Raw genomic sequence first — 18,737 nt, 5'->3', positions numbered from 1 at the left:
TGCATAAAATTGTGGTCCAAAAAAGAGATGAATGATACACACCAAAATATCAACCATGGTGAGGCAATGGGAAACACTTGTATTTTCTCTATCCTACCATGAACACATTGGCTTTTTCCTTAAAACAAATGAACACACACACACACACACACACACACACACACACACACACACTCCCCTCCTTCTGGGACACTAAAATTCTGGCATGGGGGCAGTACGGTTCCTGGAAAGCTCCTCATGAGAGGGCAAATGTAAGCAGGTGCCGGTTGCGTGGGTGACTGTCCTCTGAAGTGAAGTCCACAGGGCCCCATATATTCATTGCTAATACTGAGGGGGCCAATCTCCCACTGAAGGGAAGGGGAGCCACACAGCCCCACTAAGGGTGGTGGCTGTGCCCAAAGACCATGGTAACTCTCAGGGGCAAGGTGGAGAGGGAGGCTCTGGATGGACAGGCCTGGGTGGGTGGGGTGGGGGTCACGTGGGACTCTGACCTCCCAGGACTGGTCAGGAGTCCTCAGGGATGACCCAGGTGAAGGACTCAGTTCGAAAAGGCAACCGCTATTTAACTGGAACAGTACCCTCTTCACAATGTTGGTCCATCTGGGCAACTTCGGGTGAAGCCAAGAATCAAATCAAGAGGTTTAGGGGCACCTAGGTGGCTCAGTCAACTGGTTAAGCATCTGACTTTGGCTCAGGTCATGATCTCACTGGTCCATGAGTTCCAGCTCCGCACTGGGCTCTGTGCTGACAGCTCAGAGCCTGGAGCCTGCTTTGGATTCTGTGTCTCCCTCTCTCTCTGCCCTTCCCCTGCCTGTGATCTCAATCTCTCTCTCTCTCTCTCTCTCTCTCAAAAATAAACATTAAAAAAAAAATCAAGAGGTTTGAATGAAGGCCTTCATCACCTTCGCACCCTGAGACTAGGGTTCTGACTTCTGCGAAAAATAGTTACGTGACGATGGTTCCCTGCTGGTGAGACTTTCGGATCAGCACAGCGCCCCTCATCTGCTCAGAAGAGAACCAATACGGAGAGCAAGGAGGCTCTAGGGAGAACCACAGGAACACAGTAATTCAGCATCCCCCTCAACTATCAGGCCACACCTCACTCTACCACAAGGTACAAAGTGTATAACACACAGGACTCGATTCTCATAGAACGATCTAAGGGTGTACATACTGAAAAAAAGACTCAAAATGTTCATACTGGGGGCATAATGGAAAAGTTTATTTTCTTTATCTTCACGCATTTTCTCTGGGTATATACACTTATGAAGGTAGGATACTGTTACACAGCTTTCTCCTGGGAGATCCCCTTTTGGAAACAGGTTACTGTAAAGGTTCTTCTGTCTTCAGAGAGATTCTGTCACTGGGAATCCAGAATGTCTACTGGCTTCAGAGCATCTTTTCTACATTCTACCTCTCAAAGAACAACCACAACTAGCTGAACTGATTTTGATGTAGTATACAAATTTTAAATTCTCTGTGCAGAAATTTAACAGCTGAAATACAATTACTGACTTCAGCAAGAATTTTTCTACCTTTTTAGAGATTCTCTCAAGTTCCTCAATTTACAGGAGTATGAAGATTTCAAAAATGTTCTCCACTGCTGAGAAAATGTAAATAAATAAGCATGAGAAACGCATCAACTGATCTTCAGCCTTAAACTAGGAATCTGCATGACAAGCACCATAGAGCCAATGCCCTGGTAAGCAATACAATCACTTGTAAAGAATCAGTTTACAGTTCGAGAGAGCATATCTCAGAAAAAATGGGATCTGTACCTCAATATCGCACAACTAACTACTTATGACACTGACAGTCTCCCACTCAAAAATTTTTGACGGTTCATGTCTCACTTCAGAACTGTTGTTATTTAAGATGACCTGTGATGGTTTCCGCCCCGTCCCCCAGTCCCCGCATACTCAGCCCACCTTAAGCCCTAAGCCCTCCCCAACCCATAGTAGGACTTTCGCACCCCCTCGGCCCCGTCTTTTCTGTCACCTTTGGCCCTTCCACGGCAACGCCCCTACCCTCAGCCTTGCCACCCTGAAAATCAAAATATTATTTTTATCCTATAAAATACCACTTCAAATTTTAGTGGGTTTTTGTGTGTTTGTTTTTTGTTTTTAGGGAGAGAACACACGCACGAGCTGGGGGATCGGGTGGGGGATCCCAAGCAGGCTCCGTGCTCAGCGCAGAGCCTGACATTGGAGCTGAATCACACGAACCTGGGATCGCGACCCGAGCCACCCAGGCACCCTTGAATTTTAGTTTTTGTGAAGTATTTCCTGACCCCTTAAGCCAAGAGTCAGCCAACCTTCTTCTGTAAAGGGCCAGATAATAAACATCTTAGGCTCCATGGGCCACTGATGGTCTGTGTTACGTAAGTTTCTTCTTTGCTTATTTGTACAACCCTCTAAAAACATAAAAAACGTCCTTAGACCAGTAGTGTGCCAACCTCTGCTTTAAAAACCATCACTCCCGGGGGCGCCTGGGTGGCTCAGTCGGTTGAGCGGCCGACTTCAGCTCAGGTCACGATCTCACGGTCCGTGAGTTCGAGCCCCACGTCGGGCTCTGGGCTGACGGCTCGGAGCCTGGAGCCTGTTTCGGATTCTGTGTCTCCCTCTCTCTCTGCCCCTCCCGTGTTCATGCTGTCTCTGTCTCAAAAATAAATAAGTGTTAAAAAAAAAAAATTAAAAAAAAAAAACAAAAAAACAAACCATCGCTCCCGTGTTGTGATCTGATGTCCCATTCTATGCTGCTTCTGCCTCTGCTTCTACCATGATTACTAACACTATTACTCTACTACACTCTCTGCACCATTCTGCCTTATCTAAGCTCATGTGTACCGTCTGTCTGCCCCCCTCAGACTGCATGTTCTTTGAAGGCAAAAAAAAAAAAAAATCTACTCTATCTCTATGTCACCTACTATATACCACAACTACATGTAAAGCACTTCGTCCATGAAGCTTTTAAACTGATTGCTTTTAAGTACAGTGTGTTAAACTTCAAATCACTTATTTAAACATTTTCCATCACAAGTAGCCAAACAACTTGTTTTTGGTAAAGCAGATTTCTGATGAGCTTCCTGAACACTTGAAGACTGTCGGGAGTTAGACGGGTGAACCTCCTTGGTTTATGTTCCATCAGATGAACCTATCTTTTTAAAAAAAATTTTTTTAACGTTTATCTATTTTGAAAGAAAGAGTCAGCAGGAGAGGAGCAGAGAGAGAGGGAGAAAGAGGATCCCAAGCAGGCTCCGTGCTGTCAGCACAAAGCCCAATGAGGGGCTCAAATTCACCAACCGTTGAGATCATGACCTGAGCTGAAATCAAGAGCCAGATATCTAACCGACTGCACCACCCGGGCGCCCCAGAAGAACTTTTCTAAGCCAAACCGAGGTTTCCCTTCAAAGACCTGTTCCCGTCCACACAGGTCTTTAAAATTCTATGCCATAAAAGACTGTACTATACAAAAATGAACTACTGGGACCTCATCAAAATAAAAAGCTTCTGCACAGCAAAGGAAACAATCAGCAAAACTAAAAGGCAACCAACAGAATGGGAGAAGATATTTGCAAATGATATATCAGATAAAGGGTTAGTATCCAAAATCTACAAAGAACTTATCAAACTCAGCACCCAAAAAACAAATAATCCAGTGAAGAAATGGACAGAAGACATGAATAGACACTTCTCCAAAAAGACATACAGAGGGTCAACCGACACATGAAAAAATGCTCAACATCACTCATCATCAGGGAAATACAAATCAAAACCACCGTGACATACCACCTCACACTTGTCAGAAGGGCTAACATGAACAACTCAGGCAACAACAGATGTCGGCGAGGATGCGGAGAAAGAGCATCTCTTCTGCATTGTTGGTGGGAAAGCAAGCTGGTGCAGCCACTCTGGAAAACAGTGTGAAGGTTTCTCAAAAAACTAAAAATAGAACCACCGTAGACCCCAGCAATTGCACTACTAAGCATTTACCCACGGGATACAGGTGTGCTGTTTCGAAAGGACACATGCACCCCCATGTTTATAGCAGCAATATCAACAATAGCCAACATATGGAAAGAGCCCAAATGTCCATAGATGGATGAATGGATAAAGAAGATGTCGTGTATGTATATATACAACGGCGTATTACTCGGCAATCAAAACGAATGAAATCTGGCCATGTGCAACTACGTGGATGGAACCGGAGGGTGTTATGCTAAGTGAAATTAGAGAAGACAAATATCATATGACTTCACTCACATGACGACTGTAAGAGACAAAACCAATGAACATAAGGGAAGGGAAACAAAAATAATATAAAAACAGGGAGGGAGACAAAACATCAGAGACTCATAAATATGGAGAACAAACTGAGGGTTACAAGAGGGGTGGTGGGAGGGGGATGGGCTAAATGGGTCAGGGGCACTAAGGAATCTACTTCTGAAATCATTGTTGCACTATATGCTAACTAATTTGGATGTAAATTTTAAAAAATAAAAAATAAAATTAAAAATAAATAAGTAAATAATAAAAAAAAAAATGTGTACCCTTGACAGGTAGCCTAGCAATTACTGCTCAGTCCACCTAATGATTATTGTAGTAGTCCTCTAAATAGTAAAATGTTCCTAATAAAAAATTACCTATTTAAAAAAAAAAAAGATTCTACTGTAGAACATAAAAATAATTCTCACAGGCTATAAATTCAGTTTCCAGGAGATATGTAAGCTTAAAAAAACCCAATCTCATGAGCAAGCTCAAGACAATCAAAATTGAGACAAGGACTCCAATTTTTCTAGAGACAACATTCAGCTGTTAAGATGTATTTTTCTCTCTTTAGGACAATGTATTTTCAGTATTTCCAGCTTATTACTTCTTGTAACATGGCTCTATGTCTGGGATCCACCTGCCAGACAAATTCAGAAGTTTCTCTGTCACCAACAAATCATTTCAAATAACTTCTAAGACATGTCCTTCCCTTAGAGGCCATCTGGGAATCCCTCTTAACTCCTGATTAGTGTGAGCCTTCTTTCATATTCATTTTCTACTTGGAAACCTAAGAATTCTCCAGCATCAGCCTGTGGCACATAAGGGACAAGGACAAATGGACTCTTTGTGCCCACTTCCTAGATCCTGCTCATCCAAACAACTGGGCCAAGTAAACACACTACTATTCAATTATAAATACCTGGAGTATGCATTCTTCCGTATCTGGCAAACTTTATCTCAGACCTGTCAAGGACCGGCAGAGCATAGAGGTACACTACCTTGACTTCCTTCCACACCGATTTGCATGCTGGAATAATTATGCCAAACTGTGGCACTAGTTTTCCATTTCCTTTTCTGTAATAACAAAGACCTACTAACCCACCACGCTTTGCTTTAAAAGCTAACTAACAAAACCAGTACATACGTGTCGGTCTGCGCTCTGTGAGAGCAGGGTGGAACCGAGCCAGCCCCAGGAATCAGAGAACTCCCAGGGGGCGTGGTCACTGCCCCCCTCACACACACCCTACTGCCTCCGCTCTTTTAATACTCCAAAAGGTGAGGAAAAAATAACTGACAGAAAAATCCCCTATGCAAAAACCCCAACTCTGCGGGAAGGAGGGTGGGTCCCTGTGAATCACCCACTCCTCCTCCTCTTGAAATGCAGCCAGGTGAGTGATTTCTCAACCAAAGACGGCCAACATAAAAGGACACAGCACTGCATGGACACCTGAGGGCACCTGCGGGGAAACAAGGCAACAGGAACCGGCACTCGAGAGTGGAGGGGCAGGGAGGCAGAGGGAAGAACGCACAGGCAGGGCGGGCCCCAGTCCAGAGGAGAACGGACACTACCTGTGGGCAGGCAAGTTCTTCTGGGAAGAGGCCCACGGGAAGGCTACAGCGTCTGGAGCTCAGGCAGGAAGGGCAGCGCAGAGCCTGCTGAGGAGGGATGCTGTATTTTCCGGGTGCAGTGGGAAGCCACTGAAGGGTTTTCAGTGAAGGGAGGGAGGCAACCTACATTTCTAAAAGGCTTCAGTGACAGCTACATGGTGGGGGGGGGGGGGGCGGGAGTGACCTGGAGTGACCTGGGGCAAGTGGAGAGACCAGTCAGGGGCCACCAGCACCGGCAAGAGGCCCAGAGCTGGCTGGGGACCAGGGAGGTGTGGAAAAGCAGGATGCAGGATTGAGTGCCACAGACCAGAGGCATGGAGAGGGATCAAGGAATGCTCCCCAGTGATCTGGTTTAAGCAACTGAATGTGGGTAGAAAGGATTGAGAGTTCTTGGGGACAGGCTAGATGACAATCATGTGAGAACAAGTAGCCTCAGAACAAGTTGTGTCTGATCACTCCTGCTCGGGACTCACGGACAGAATGCCTCCTCCTGCCAGGCCCTCCTAAGCAAGCTCCTCCAAGGCCAGCTACATCAAGGGCTCCGCTCTCGACTCGCCCCCTTCCCACCCATCCTGCTCCGTTCTGGAACCAGCATATGGACTTCCCTGTCTGTCCTCCAGCCCTGCCTCACCATACAGGCTTCATGACAGCGGGAAGCGGCCTGCATGGTGTCCTGCTGTTTCCCTGACACTTAGAACAGTGTCTCGCACACACTGGGAACTCAGTCAATGGTTTTTAAGTAAATACATGGGGCTAAAGCCCCTGAACACGTGAAGACTGTCTGGAGTTAGATGGGTGAACCTCCTTGGTTTATGTTCGATTAGATGAACTTTCCTTTTTTAAAAAATTTTTTTTAATGTTTATTTATTTTGAGAGAGAGAGCCAGCAGGAGAGGAGCAGAGAGAGAGGGAGAAAGAGGATCCCAAGCAGTTAAAGACAAGTCTGGGGAACTTGGGAACCACAGCTGGAAAATTCTTTTATTTTTCTAATGGTACCTTCTCAAAAATTCCCATCCTGCCAACCAGTTTCAATGTCAATTGTGATATCTCACGAAGGGTTTATTGAAATGGACTGATGGACATTTGGGCTTCTGTCCAAGGCAATCTGACCTCCCAGTTCCCTCTGCTGACTTTAATACATACTTCCAGTAGAACCTCACTGTGTTAAAAAGATTTTTTTTACTCCTTAAGATCTCATTTAATGACTAAAGATTGAATTTTTATAGAAAGTATCTCACCTTGCAAAAATATTAAATCTGAATAGTCATACATCCCCTGGAAATCAAGAAAAAAACACCTCTGAACGTCTACACCAGGTCTCACAACCTTAGCACTACTGACGATTTAGGCCAGATAATTCCATCACAGCGGGATGTCCTGGGCATTGTAGGATATTTACAGCATCCCTGGCCTGCACTCACTAGGTATCAGTAGCATTCCCCACCCACCTACCCCTCAGCAAGTTTCTGGGCATTGCCAAATGTCCCCTAGGAGACAAAATTGCCCCCCCCCCCCATTGAGAACCATTATCCCAGAGACCACGTGGTCTTTTCCTATTATTAATGCAATCAAGGAAATGGATCAAATTCTAAAAATACTCACTTAAAAATAACTGGCCCAAATTACATCCTATAGTGAAACCGAAAGCAAAACAGGTACTTACACAGGCGCACAAACCATCCTGGTAGGGTTCTGAACCATGACATCAAGAAATGCTAACATTTCCTCTGGAGGGAGTCTAGGTCTAAACGTGAGAATCTCTCGAAGGACGGCCTCACACCCCAGATGAGGGAACTCATTACCAAGCCTCTCCATTTCTACAGGATGAATGGAGATCCTGCAGGTAAAAATGCCCGCACTGACCAAAGCCCTTCAGGACACACACGAAAACACGGCCTTGTAGAGTTGTTCTTACGTGTGTAAGACTGGGTCGAACCACGAAAGCGGCTGAATGCACGCAGCTCCCTGGTACCTCCTCAGGTCTCCCTGCTCATCGGCCGGGGTAGAGGCCAACGGAAACCTTGGGCAGTTATGGCTTCAGGCCCCAAAACATCCTTGAGGAGGGCTTGTCCGTTGTCTGGGGGCTACCTGTCCCACCAAAGGGGCTTCAAGCACCACAGAATTCATGGACTAAGAGCAGCTACAGTCTCATGTGGGCATTCTCTTCCACCTATCACTGTTTTTATGCACATTGCTCTCAACAAAAATGTTAGTAAGTGTTACACGCTTGAAATCGCTGGAGACATTTGTGGTACCAGATTTCCACATCAGTTTACCACAGAGCTTTTGAGGTCGTACCTTTTCCCACCCATCTCAGAACATTCACACGCAGGGTGTGCATCCAGTGAGTCTCTCGGCCTTCCAAATGCCCCGGATAGGACTGGTGATGATGGAATCCAGAGCAAAATTTTTGATAGTAAGATCAAAACTAGTTGCCAATTACCTAAATTATCTAAACCAAAAGGCACCAAATATACATGTGGAGCAAATACACCCTTAAGGGCCAAAAACAAAAAACAAAAAAACCTGAGGACGAGTAATTAAGGGATTAAAGGTGTGTCAATTTCAACAACAGATTCTGCTCTGCCCTCGGAAGGTCGGAATCTCTTCTTGTGCTTCTCAGAGGGCAGTGGCATGCAAGGCAGCCATGAGAATGAGTGGCACATTTCCTTGTCCTGGAGGGTGAACTTTGATAGATTTTTAGAGGTTTGTAACATTAGAACAATCTATATAACAAAATGTAAAATTCATGCTAACTTCTGATAAAACAGATCACAAAAACCCTGTGTTCAGAACAGGCTGCTTCAGGGGCACTTGGGTGGCTCAGCAGGTAAAGCACCCACCTCTTGATTTCCACTCAGGTCATGTCGCAGTCTGTGGGATCAAGCCCCGCGTTGGGCTCTGACAGCACAGAGCCCTCTTGGGATTCTCTCTCTCTCTACCCCTACTTACTCATGCTCTCTCTCAAAATAAATAAACTTTAAAAAAAAGAAAAAGAAAAAGAAAAAAGAGCAGGCTGCCTCAGAATGCTGCACTTGTGAGTCACGTGTCCACTCTTCTGTCACTGGGGGCCTCGCGGTGGGAAGCTTGGGACCGCGGATGATTGTCATCCACTACTGAGCACCGAAACCAGCCCAATTATTTCCCTAACCCAGCTCCGTCATGGATCAAAGGAATCCCGAAGAATATCAGAGAAACCAAGATTCTAAGTCTCCACAGTGAAAAATAAGGAAAGGAGGAGGGGGGAGCTGTTCATAAAAGTACACAAGTAAAAATGTCTCCAAATTTTTAGCCAAATTTTAAAGCCAACTTTATAGAGTCACCTACTCCAAATCAAGAATTATATCTGTGCATGTTTCTGTGGCACACACAGCAGTCGTCAGACACTTAGAAACGTCAACAGAGAGGTTGAGAGAGACCAGAGACTGACCAGAACCACAATGCTGTGAGAGAGCCCGAGCTACAGGGTCCATACCCTTAACTACCACACCACACTGCCCCCAGGACCACCCTCTCCCCGCACCAGGCTGCACTGGAGGGTGAAAAGTTGAGCACTAACATTCCAAGAGCCCATCATCTAAATTTTTTATCTTTATTTTAGAGAGATCAAGCAGGGGGCAGAGGCAGAGGGAGAGAGAATCTCAAGCAGGCTCCACGCTCAAAACAGAGCCCAATGTGGGTTCAATCCCATGCCCCTGGAACCTGAGTGGAAATCAAGAGTCTGGCGCTCACGACGGAGTCACTCAAGCGCCCTGCAGGAGCCTAACATTATCAGCATAAAGGTCCTTCATACCCACAAGAACCCCACGTCCTCGGAGCACCTGGGTGGCTCAGTGGGTTGGCCTCCCAACTCTTGATCTTGGCTCAGGTCATGATCTCAGTTTGTGGGTTCGAGCCCCACGCCGGGCTCTGTGCTGACAGCTCAGAGCCTGCTTGGGATTCTCTCTCCCTCCTTCCCTCTGCCTTTCTCAAAATAAATAAATAGACTTAAAAAACAAAAAAGCCAGAATCCCACCATCTCTATAAAAGCTTGCCAGGATGGTCAGGCCAGGCCTCTTGGCTTGAAATGTTATTAAATGGTTCTTTTAAAAAACCTTCCACATTTTCTCTTTCTAGGACTAATTTCTAAGCTCTCGGTCAGCAGGGACCATGACATATGCACACTGCCACTACCGTGACGTCCAGCCCAGATACATGCACAGGGTGGATGATGGATACTTACCTGCAGATTCAATTTACTTATGATTTATGGAAAATACTGGATTATTGGAAGAATAAAGTCTGGTATGCCAAATATAAAGGTGCTGGGAAAACAAAGGAACCAGATGGGGAGTATAAACACACAAATGGAGGCATTACAAGGGAATTAATAGCTGCATTTGCTGGATGTCTGCTAACTGCCAGGAGTTTTACATACACCCTGACCTGTTAATATGGTATACGCTGACTCCCTAGAACTACCTATCGGCTGAATCTCCTCAGCTCCATAATCTCTTAATCCAAAACCAAAGCCAGATGTGTTCAGAATGTAGAGTTTTGAGGGTTTTAGGAAGGAAATGCGGTGTATGTATATCACGTACTACTCATGCTCCCAGTGAAGTCGGGAACAGCACCCATAAGAAAACACATCCATCAAGAGTCTGCAGTGAAATGCAGGAATATTCACACTAAGTGGGGCAGAGAGTACGCGTAGCATCACATCAGTGTGGCTCAGGTTTTGGCACCGAATGTATGACGAGACCACTCCATTTCAGAGGCGCCCTCTGGGGCTTCCCAGTCGCGGCTGGGAGCTGGGTGCCCGCATTACTGTCCTCATTTCATGTGCAGGGACCCGAGGCTCAGGAAGGTCAAGAAACTTGCTCAAGTTCACGCAAGCCGAGGAGAGGCAGGCTTTGGAACCTTGCTTCTCTGGCCCGAAGCCTGCATGGGGCTTCACGCACGTGAGCAAGCCCATCCCGAAACCCTGAAAAGTCTACTAGGGTGCAGACTGGGAAGCAGCAGGCCTGAGGGAGGGCCTGTGACCCTGCATTTCCGAGGCACGTGCAAAGGTGCCGCTGATGGAGTCGTCCTCTGTGGAAGAAGTGAGCTGCTTCCACTAAACCCCAGGCTCTCAGCCCTGGCTGACACTGGGTGTCAGCATCCCCTCGGGACTCTACAAAGATAACCATTAAATCTGATTTCTGGGGTCTTAACGGGCTGAAATCATCTGAAGTTGGGTCTCCAGCCTCTGTGCTTCTCTCTAATAATTGTAATGTGCAGCCGGGATTCAGAACCGCTGACATGAAAGCATTAAGAGAAAAGAAATCAACGCTAAAGCAAGACTCGGGAGAAGGCAGCCCCGCAAGCCCCGTCAGGAGCTGCAGCGCAGTCCCCGTGCTCCGCCAGGGGGTCTGGGAGGCTTCCCCCAGTGACCAGGAACTGTGACTAAATGCCTTAGGGATGGAGTATCCCAGCCATCTCTGGCTCTGTGGGCATCCCCCTTCCCCACGAGACCACCGAAACCCGAGACTCACCACACCAAAGGCCAAGTCCTACTGGACGGCCACGCACCAGTGCGAAACAAGGAGGTGCCACTGCCTGCCAGCTGACAGAAACAAATACTTACTAGAAGACTATGTGAAAAGAAGTTCTAACTTTTGTGCCACGGCTACACGACGGTATGAACTGATGAGCTGAGTGGAATCTGCACACATCCATCAAGCTGTGGATTTTAAGTTATGCTCACTGAATCCTCAGATCGAAAGGGACATTAGAGGTCAAGCAGCCTGCTCCTCCCACAGATGTCCGCCGGCCTCCACTGAACACACCCATCAAGAAGGACCAGGAACAGGGGCGCCTGGGTGGCTCAGTCAGTTAAGTGTCTGACTTCGGCTCAGGTCATGATCTCATGGTTCGTGAGTTCAAGCTTCACACGGGGCTCTGTGCCGACAGCTCAGAGCCTGGAGCCTGCTTCCGATTCTGTGTCTCCCTCTCTCTCTGTCCCTCCCCCCACTCGCACTGTGCCTCTCCCTCTCAAAAATGAATAAACATTAAAAAAAAAAAAAAGGAGGACCAGGAACAGGCCTTCCACAATGCAAATGTGCCCCCTAATGCCACCTGAACTCAAATTCTGCTTCCAAAATTCTAAGTCAGCCACCATCTTCCACTGCCACTATAGGGCCATTTCTGGTACGACACGAATGTGTTCCAGCCAGCAACACCCCGTCAGTTCTCTGGAGAGGCTAGTTTGGTAAAATCCCTCATGAAAACTGAACAAGAGTCCTATTCCAACTGGAGCATTAGCTTGCCGACTTACTCATCCTGTAACCTGCACATACACGCACCTCCCCCACCCCCCGGTTTGGGTTCTATTGCTTTGCAGGCCATACAGGGATCCTCGGGACTGCCACCACCTAGATTTCAATAGACCAGAGAGTAGTTGCCTAGAGCCTTGGGACCACAGCCCCAAACCGAGAAGGGGCCGACCTTCACTGCCAAGGATCCAGAAAGCAGGGAATCAAACCCAAAGAGGATTATTCTCAAGCCTTAAGATCTAAGGGAATTTGCCTTGCTAAGTTGTGGAAGTGCTTTGGACCTGCCATCCGGTCCTTCTTTCCTAGTTCTCGCTTTTGGAGCAGGAACAGCTATCCTGTGCCTGCCCCCACCATTGTACTTTGGAAGTGGTTTCACAGGTTCACAGCTGAACAGGAATTTTGTCTCAAGGTGAATCATACCTCGAGTCTCACCCACATTTGATTTAGATGACATCTAGGTAAAACTTTGGACTTTAGAGGTTACAACTGGGACTAACAGACTTTTGGGCTGTTGAGATGGAATGCATATATTCTGCATGTTAGAAGGACATGAATTTGAGGGGTGGGGGGCAGAATACTACATATGGTCTGAATTATGCCCCCTCAAAATTCATATGGCAGAACTCTAACCCCTACTATGGTGGCATCTGGAGATGGGCCTATGGGAGGTAATTACCGGCTCTAATAAGAAGAGACAGTAGAGGGGCGTCTGAGTGGCTCAGTTGGTTAAGCATCCGACTTCGGCTCAGGTCATGATCCCGCGGTTATGGAGGTCAAACCCCTCATCGGGCTCTGTGCTGACAGCTCAGAGCCTGGAGCCTGCTTCCGATTCTGGGTCTCCCTCTCTCTACCCCTCCCATGCTCTCTCTCTCTCTCAAATAGAAATAAATAAACACCAGAAGAGACAGAAGAGAGCATGCTTCCTGTCACTCTCTCCCCTCCATGTGAGGACACAGTCAAATGGCAACCATCTGCAAGCCAGAAGAGAGCCCTCACCGGAAACTGAACTGGCCTGCACCTCATCTTGGGCTTTGAGCCTCCAGAACTCTGAGAGATAAATTCCTTTGTACCAGCCTGTGGTACTTTGTTATGACAGCCTGAGCTGGTTAATACATGCCTCTTTCATAAAGTATAATGTTCTAGATTGAAACGCACAGTCTGAATTTTTTGAGAACACAGAGAACGTCTCACTTAGTATCATGCACGCATATCTACCTAGCATGACTGGCATCCATGAAATCTCTATAAAAGTTTGCGGCACTAAGCTGACTTTGGTCAGTGTTCATTTATACGTTGCTTTTCCTTATACATATACTTAACAAAAACGTGCAGAAAAATACCGACCACCTAAATACACGCTGAAACAGTCAATGTCTGATGGACATATCCTCCACCTTCTCTTTTCCAGGTTGAAAACTGCAAGTTCCTTTAACCTTAAATACCATCTTTTGTGTTTCTGGTGAATTTTTTAAAGCTGATTATTTTACCTTCACAACAGCCATGACACCATTATCCCTATCTGCCATGAAAGGAGATACGGGTTTCAAAGGTTGAACTTGCTCAGGGTCTCAAAGGCCGGTGGGGCCTAGCCTGCAGGCCCCCGACTCCTACGTAAATCTCTTCCCTCCACCGCAGGGAGGCCACCAGCTCTACCCAAACTTTCCAGCCCCTGGCTGCCAACAAGTACTCTTCCTGCCTTCTCCCATTCTATGTAATTTAGAAACTTTCACATTTGTAGTGTTACACTTAGAAGAACAGAATGTCAAAGTTTTAAGAGACTTTTACTATATGCAGAATTGGGACCTCTATGAAGAGGCCTCACAGACAACTGTTTCAGGTGAAATATATAAGTGACTAAAACCTGATGCAGTTCCCAAGAACCGTAAGACAAAAAGCGAGGGTAACTATCTTAATTCACCTTAACACAAAGAAATGCCTCGTTTACATGAACCAGGACAGGGGAGCCAGACAACATGAACAACTGTGTGAAATGCCGCTGTCCTGTCCCCATCCTCCCTGTCTCGGTTTCCACCCTCCCCAGTCCTCTAGTTTCATTACCCTTCTTCAGCCCCTATGCTGGTCACCCCCAGGCCACAGTCACCACAGATGGTGTAGAGAATCTTGGAGGTAATGGTGAATGAAAAAGGTAAAGCAGCAACCCCCAAGATTTGCAGAGAGTAATCATTCTTTCCTTGATGATATGCCAGAAGTCAGCACACTTACAGAGTTCATAAAAAGAACAGAATGAGGAATGGGCGTGCCCGTGCGTTTGTGTGTGTGTGTGTGTGTAAAACTTGACTGCTGTAGGGAGGGAGACAAAACATAAGAGACTCTTAAATATGGAGAGCAAACAGAGGGTTACTGGAGGGGTTGTGGGAGGGGGGATGGGCTAAATGGGTAAGGGGCAGGAAGGAAGCTACTCCTGAAATCATTGTTGTACTATATGCTAATTAATTTGGATATAAATTTTTAAAAAATAAATAAAAAAAAAATTTGACCGCCGTAAAAGTGCTCAGACCATCTAGACCACAGGCTCTTGACCTCAGGCATGACAGAAGGGGACTCAGGAACTCCCAGGACTCCCTGAAATTTCACGCACCTGTCACTTCTGTGTATCACCCATAAAGACGCTGACTCCCTTCATTCATGCCTACTTTGGACAGGAGGTCAGATGCCCAGCAGTGACGGGTGTTGAGGAACAAAGGCGCAGTAAGCTTGGGAAGCTCACCCAGAAGCCAGCCTCCTGGCCAGGGGTACTGGAATCACAACCCTGTAGCAGGCGGGGCTCTGGGGGCTCTGGGAGCTCCGGTGCGGGTGCGGGTGCAGGCAGAGGGCGCGTGGGGGAACACGACACAACTCGCACAGCTCCTCCCTCTCCACCCTCATCAGCCCCCATACAGAGGCAGATTTCTTGTTTCATTATTTAAATTCACTCTCACTCTTCTATGACCTCATCACACTTGCTTGCTCAAATAGTGTTGCAACAATCAGCTGAGAAAGGCTGAGAAAGCACAGTTTACAGAAAATGAGATTTCCATGTTACAACTAACGCATACACACCTCCTCACATGCTGTCAAATTATCCCACACTTTTCTACATAAACAGCCGTAACTTAATTCTAATAAGTCTCTAGGGGTTTTACTAGAATGATCTAGGGTGAACAACAGGAAATTTCGGATATGTAGGCTTACCAATATTTTCTCAATGAAGCTTTTTTTAAGAACAGAGAGAGAGAGACGGGGCACCTGGGTGGGTCAGTCAGTTGAGCATCTGATTTTGGCTCAGGTCATGATCTCGCGGTTCGTGAGTTCGAGCCCCGTGTCGGGCTCTGTGCTGACAGCTCAGAGCCTGGAGCTGCTTCAGATTCTGTCTCTCCCTCGCTCTCTGCCCCTCCCCCACTTATGCTCTATCTCTCTCTGTCTCTCAAAACTAAATAAACGTTAAAAAATTTAAAAAAAAAAGAACCGAGATAGAAGCTTAAACTCCATAATACTCTTTAAAATGAAAGTGAATTTTCAAGTAATTTTTAAGACGAATGAATAGGAAGGGAAAATATATAGACCCAAGGTTGTACTTGAAAAACTGACAGATGATCAAGGATTTCTGCTGATTAAATAAATAAAACATACTTTTTAAATGTTTGTGTGTGTGGTTATTTTTTAATTTATTTGAGAGAGGGTGAGTGTGAGTGTGAGGGACAAAGAGAAAGAGGGAGAGAAAGAATTCCAAGCAGGCTCCACGCTATCAACTTAGAGCCCAACGTGGGGCTCAAACCCACGAACCATGAGATCATGACCCGAGCTGAAGTCACGAGTTGGACACTTAACCAACTGAGCCACCCAGGTGCTCCAAACATATATTTTACTACATTTTATGAATTACCATTTTATGAATGGGTGTATTTCAAAATTTTATTCATGAATTCTTAGTTCAGAAGACAGAATGCATTTTCTCACAGAAAACAGGTAACACAGCAGTTGGGGTTTCCATTTTAGCCCGCAAAAGCCTGTCTTATGAAGCATATACAACATACACTGTTGATAGCACTGGAATCAAACCACAACATGTGCAGTGGGTTAAAGATGGCCACAAACAGACACTCCTTTCAACAAGAGATAAGCAATGTGTCTCCTCTCCCTAAACCTGGGAGTACCTCGCAGGTTCTTCGATCAATAGAACATAGTAGGAATAACACTAACACTAATCTGTCAGCCTCTGCTTCCTCTCCTAAAAAACTCATTGTAGGAATCCTAGGCTGTCATGTAAGAAATCCGACCACCCTAGCAGAGAGGCCATCTGCAGAGGCCCTGACAGTACATGGAAAGGAAGAACCACTAAAAGCTAGGCCTTCCAACCATCCAGTCATGGGAGCATAGCCATGCTGGACCTCCACACCAGACGCCAGATAAACACCAGTGAGTGACCTTGGCTAATGCCACACAGAGCAGAAGAATCACCCAGCTGAACCCTGCCTGATCAACCCACAGAACCATAAGATCTAATAACAGATTACTGCTGGTTTAGGTCACTAATACTTAGGGCAGTTTGTTATTCAACTATCATTATCCAGAACAATCTGTGGCTTTTTCACAAAGCGACAGGCACATCTCTCTCTTGTCCTGGCATCAGGAATAGTGTTCATTCTCCATTGGTAGAAACAGAGTTATGGTGGTAGTATCAGCCAGGATTTTCCCAGTGATAAGCTATGACGGGCAGCCTTGTATTGTGGAGGTATGTGGCATGATCATCGTCATCCTGTCTGCCTGAAAACTCTCCTAAATTTTTCTATACATGGAAGAGAGGACAGGTTTCAAAATTCTGAAGAAGCCTAAGTCCAGTCAAAATGCAGTTGGTAACCTGATACAAAAGCCAGACAAAGATACCACAAAAAAACTAAAAACCCATATCCCTTATGAATATAGATGTAAAAACCTCAACAAAATAGGAGCAAATCACATATAACAAGACATTAAGATGATTATACACTGGGACAAAGTGAGATTTATCCCAGGAAAGCAAAGGTAGTTCAACATGCAGAAATCTATTAATGGAAAACACCACACTCAGAATAAAGAGGGAAAAAACCCACATGATCCTACCAATAGAAACATAGAAAGCATCTGACAAAATTCAGCATCCTTTCATGATGAAATGCTCAGCCAACTATGAATTGAAGAGAACGTCCTTAAAATGAAAAGGGCATTTCTTTAAAACAAAAACAAAATAAAACCCACACCTAACTTCATAATCGATGGTGAAAGATTGTATGTAAACTTTCCCCTAATACCAGGAACAAGATAAGGATGTCTGCTTTCACTACTGCTATTCAACACTCTAGTAAAAGTGCTAGCCAGAGCAATTAGGCAAGAAAAAGGAAATAAAAGGATAAAAGGAAAGAAAAAGATAAACGATATTTGTACATAACATGATTCTATATATAGAAAATCTACATACATAGAAAACCCCCCTGGGGCACCTGAGTGGCTTGGTTAAGTGTCCGACTCCTGGTTTTGGCTCAGGTCATGATCTCACAGTTCTTGGGTTCCAGCCCCGCATCAGGCTCTGCACTGACAGCACACAGCCTGCTTGGGATTCACTGTCTCTGTCTGTCTGTCTCTCTCTCTCTCTCTGTCCCTCCCCTGCTTGCTCATTCTCTCTCTCTCACAATAAATAAACATTAAAAACACTTTTAAAAAATCCCCAAAACTACTAGAAAAATAATAACCAAATTCAGCAAAGTCTGGGTATATGGTCACCACACGAAAATCAATTGTGTTTTTATACACTAGCAATGAAAAATCTTAAAGAAAATTAAGGAAACAATTCTGTGTACAATAACATCCAAAAGAACAAAATGCCTGGGAATAAATTTAACCAAGGAGGTAGATTTATACATTGACACTACAAAATCTTGCTAAAAGAGATTAAAGATGTAAATAAGTAGAAAGACACCCACAGTCATGGATTCGAACACTTAGCAGCGTTACAATGGCAACTCCCCAAAACAGATTCAATGCAATCCCTATCAAAATTCCAACGACCTCTTTTTGCAGCGAGAGAAAAACTGATTCTCAAATTAACATGAAGCTGCAAGGGGTCTCAAGTAGCTAAAGCAATAATGAAAAAGAAAAATAAAATTGAAAGACTCATACTTCTCTTACTACTTCAAAACTTTCTACAAAGCTACAGTAATCAGAACAGTGTGCCACTGGCAAAAGGAAAGACAGACTGATAAAACAGAACTGAGAGTTGAAAAATAGATTCAAACATCTATGGCCAGCTGATTTCCAACAAAGGTACCAAGACCATCTAATGAGGAAAGAACAGTCTCTTCAACAAATGGTGCTGAGACAAGTGTATAACCACATACAAAAGAATGAAGTGGGACTCCCACTTCACTTCATATACAAATATTAACTCAAAATGGATGGATTAAAGACCTAAATGTAAGAGTCAAAACTATATAACATAGGGGTAAATCCTCATGACCTCAGATTTGTCAATGGATTCTCATATTTGATACCAAAAGCACAAGCAACAGAAAGAAAAGAAATGGATCAACTGGAAT

The 18,737-nt window shown here is 45.3% G+C and overlaps 1 protein-coding gene across 10 annotated transcripts in view; it reads right to left on the bottom strand.

Annotated features, from left to right (window-relative positions):
- The window catches only part of TRAF3 (TNF receptor associated factor 3), a 132,583-nt gene that overhangs the window by 89,229 nt on the left and 24,617 nt on the right, over window positions 1–18,737 (bottom strand). For 2 of the 10 annotated variants that reach the window (XM_042944355.1, XM_042944359.1), the window contains exon 1: window positions 14,768–15,364. The exons of 6 other annotated variants lie outside the window; for them this stretch is intronic. The gene's annotated coding sequence lies outside the window, so the exon portion shown is untranslated. Of the gene's footprint in view, window positions 1–14,767; window positions 15,365–18,737 lie in introns of those variants that run through there. 2 more of the 10 variants (XM_042944358.1, XM_042944361.1) reach the window with 1 other exon arrangement.

Source organism: Panthera leo, chromosome B3, assembly GCF_018350215.1.
Source record: "Panthera leo isolate Ple1 chromosome B3, P.leo_Ple1_pat1.1, whole genome shotgun sequence".
Classification (NCBI taxonomy): Eukaryota; Metazoa; Chordata; class Mammalia; order Carnivora; family Felidae; genus Panthera; species Panthera leo.
This window is presented reverse-complemented; position numbering and strand designations above follow the sequence as displayed.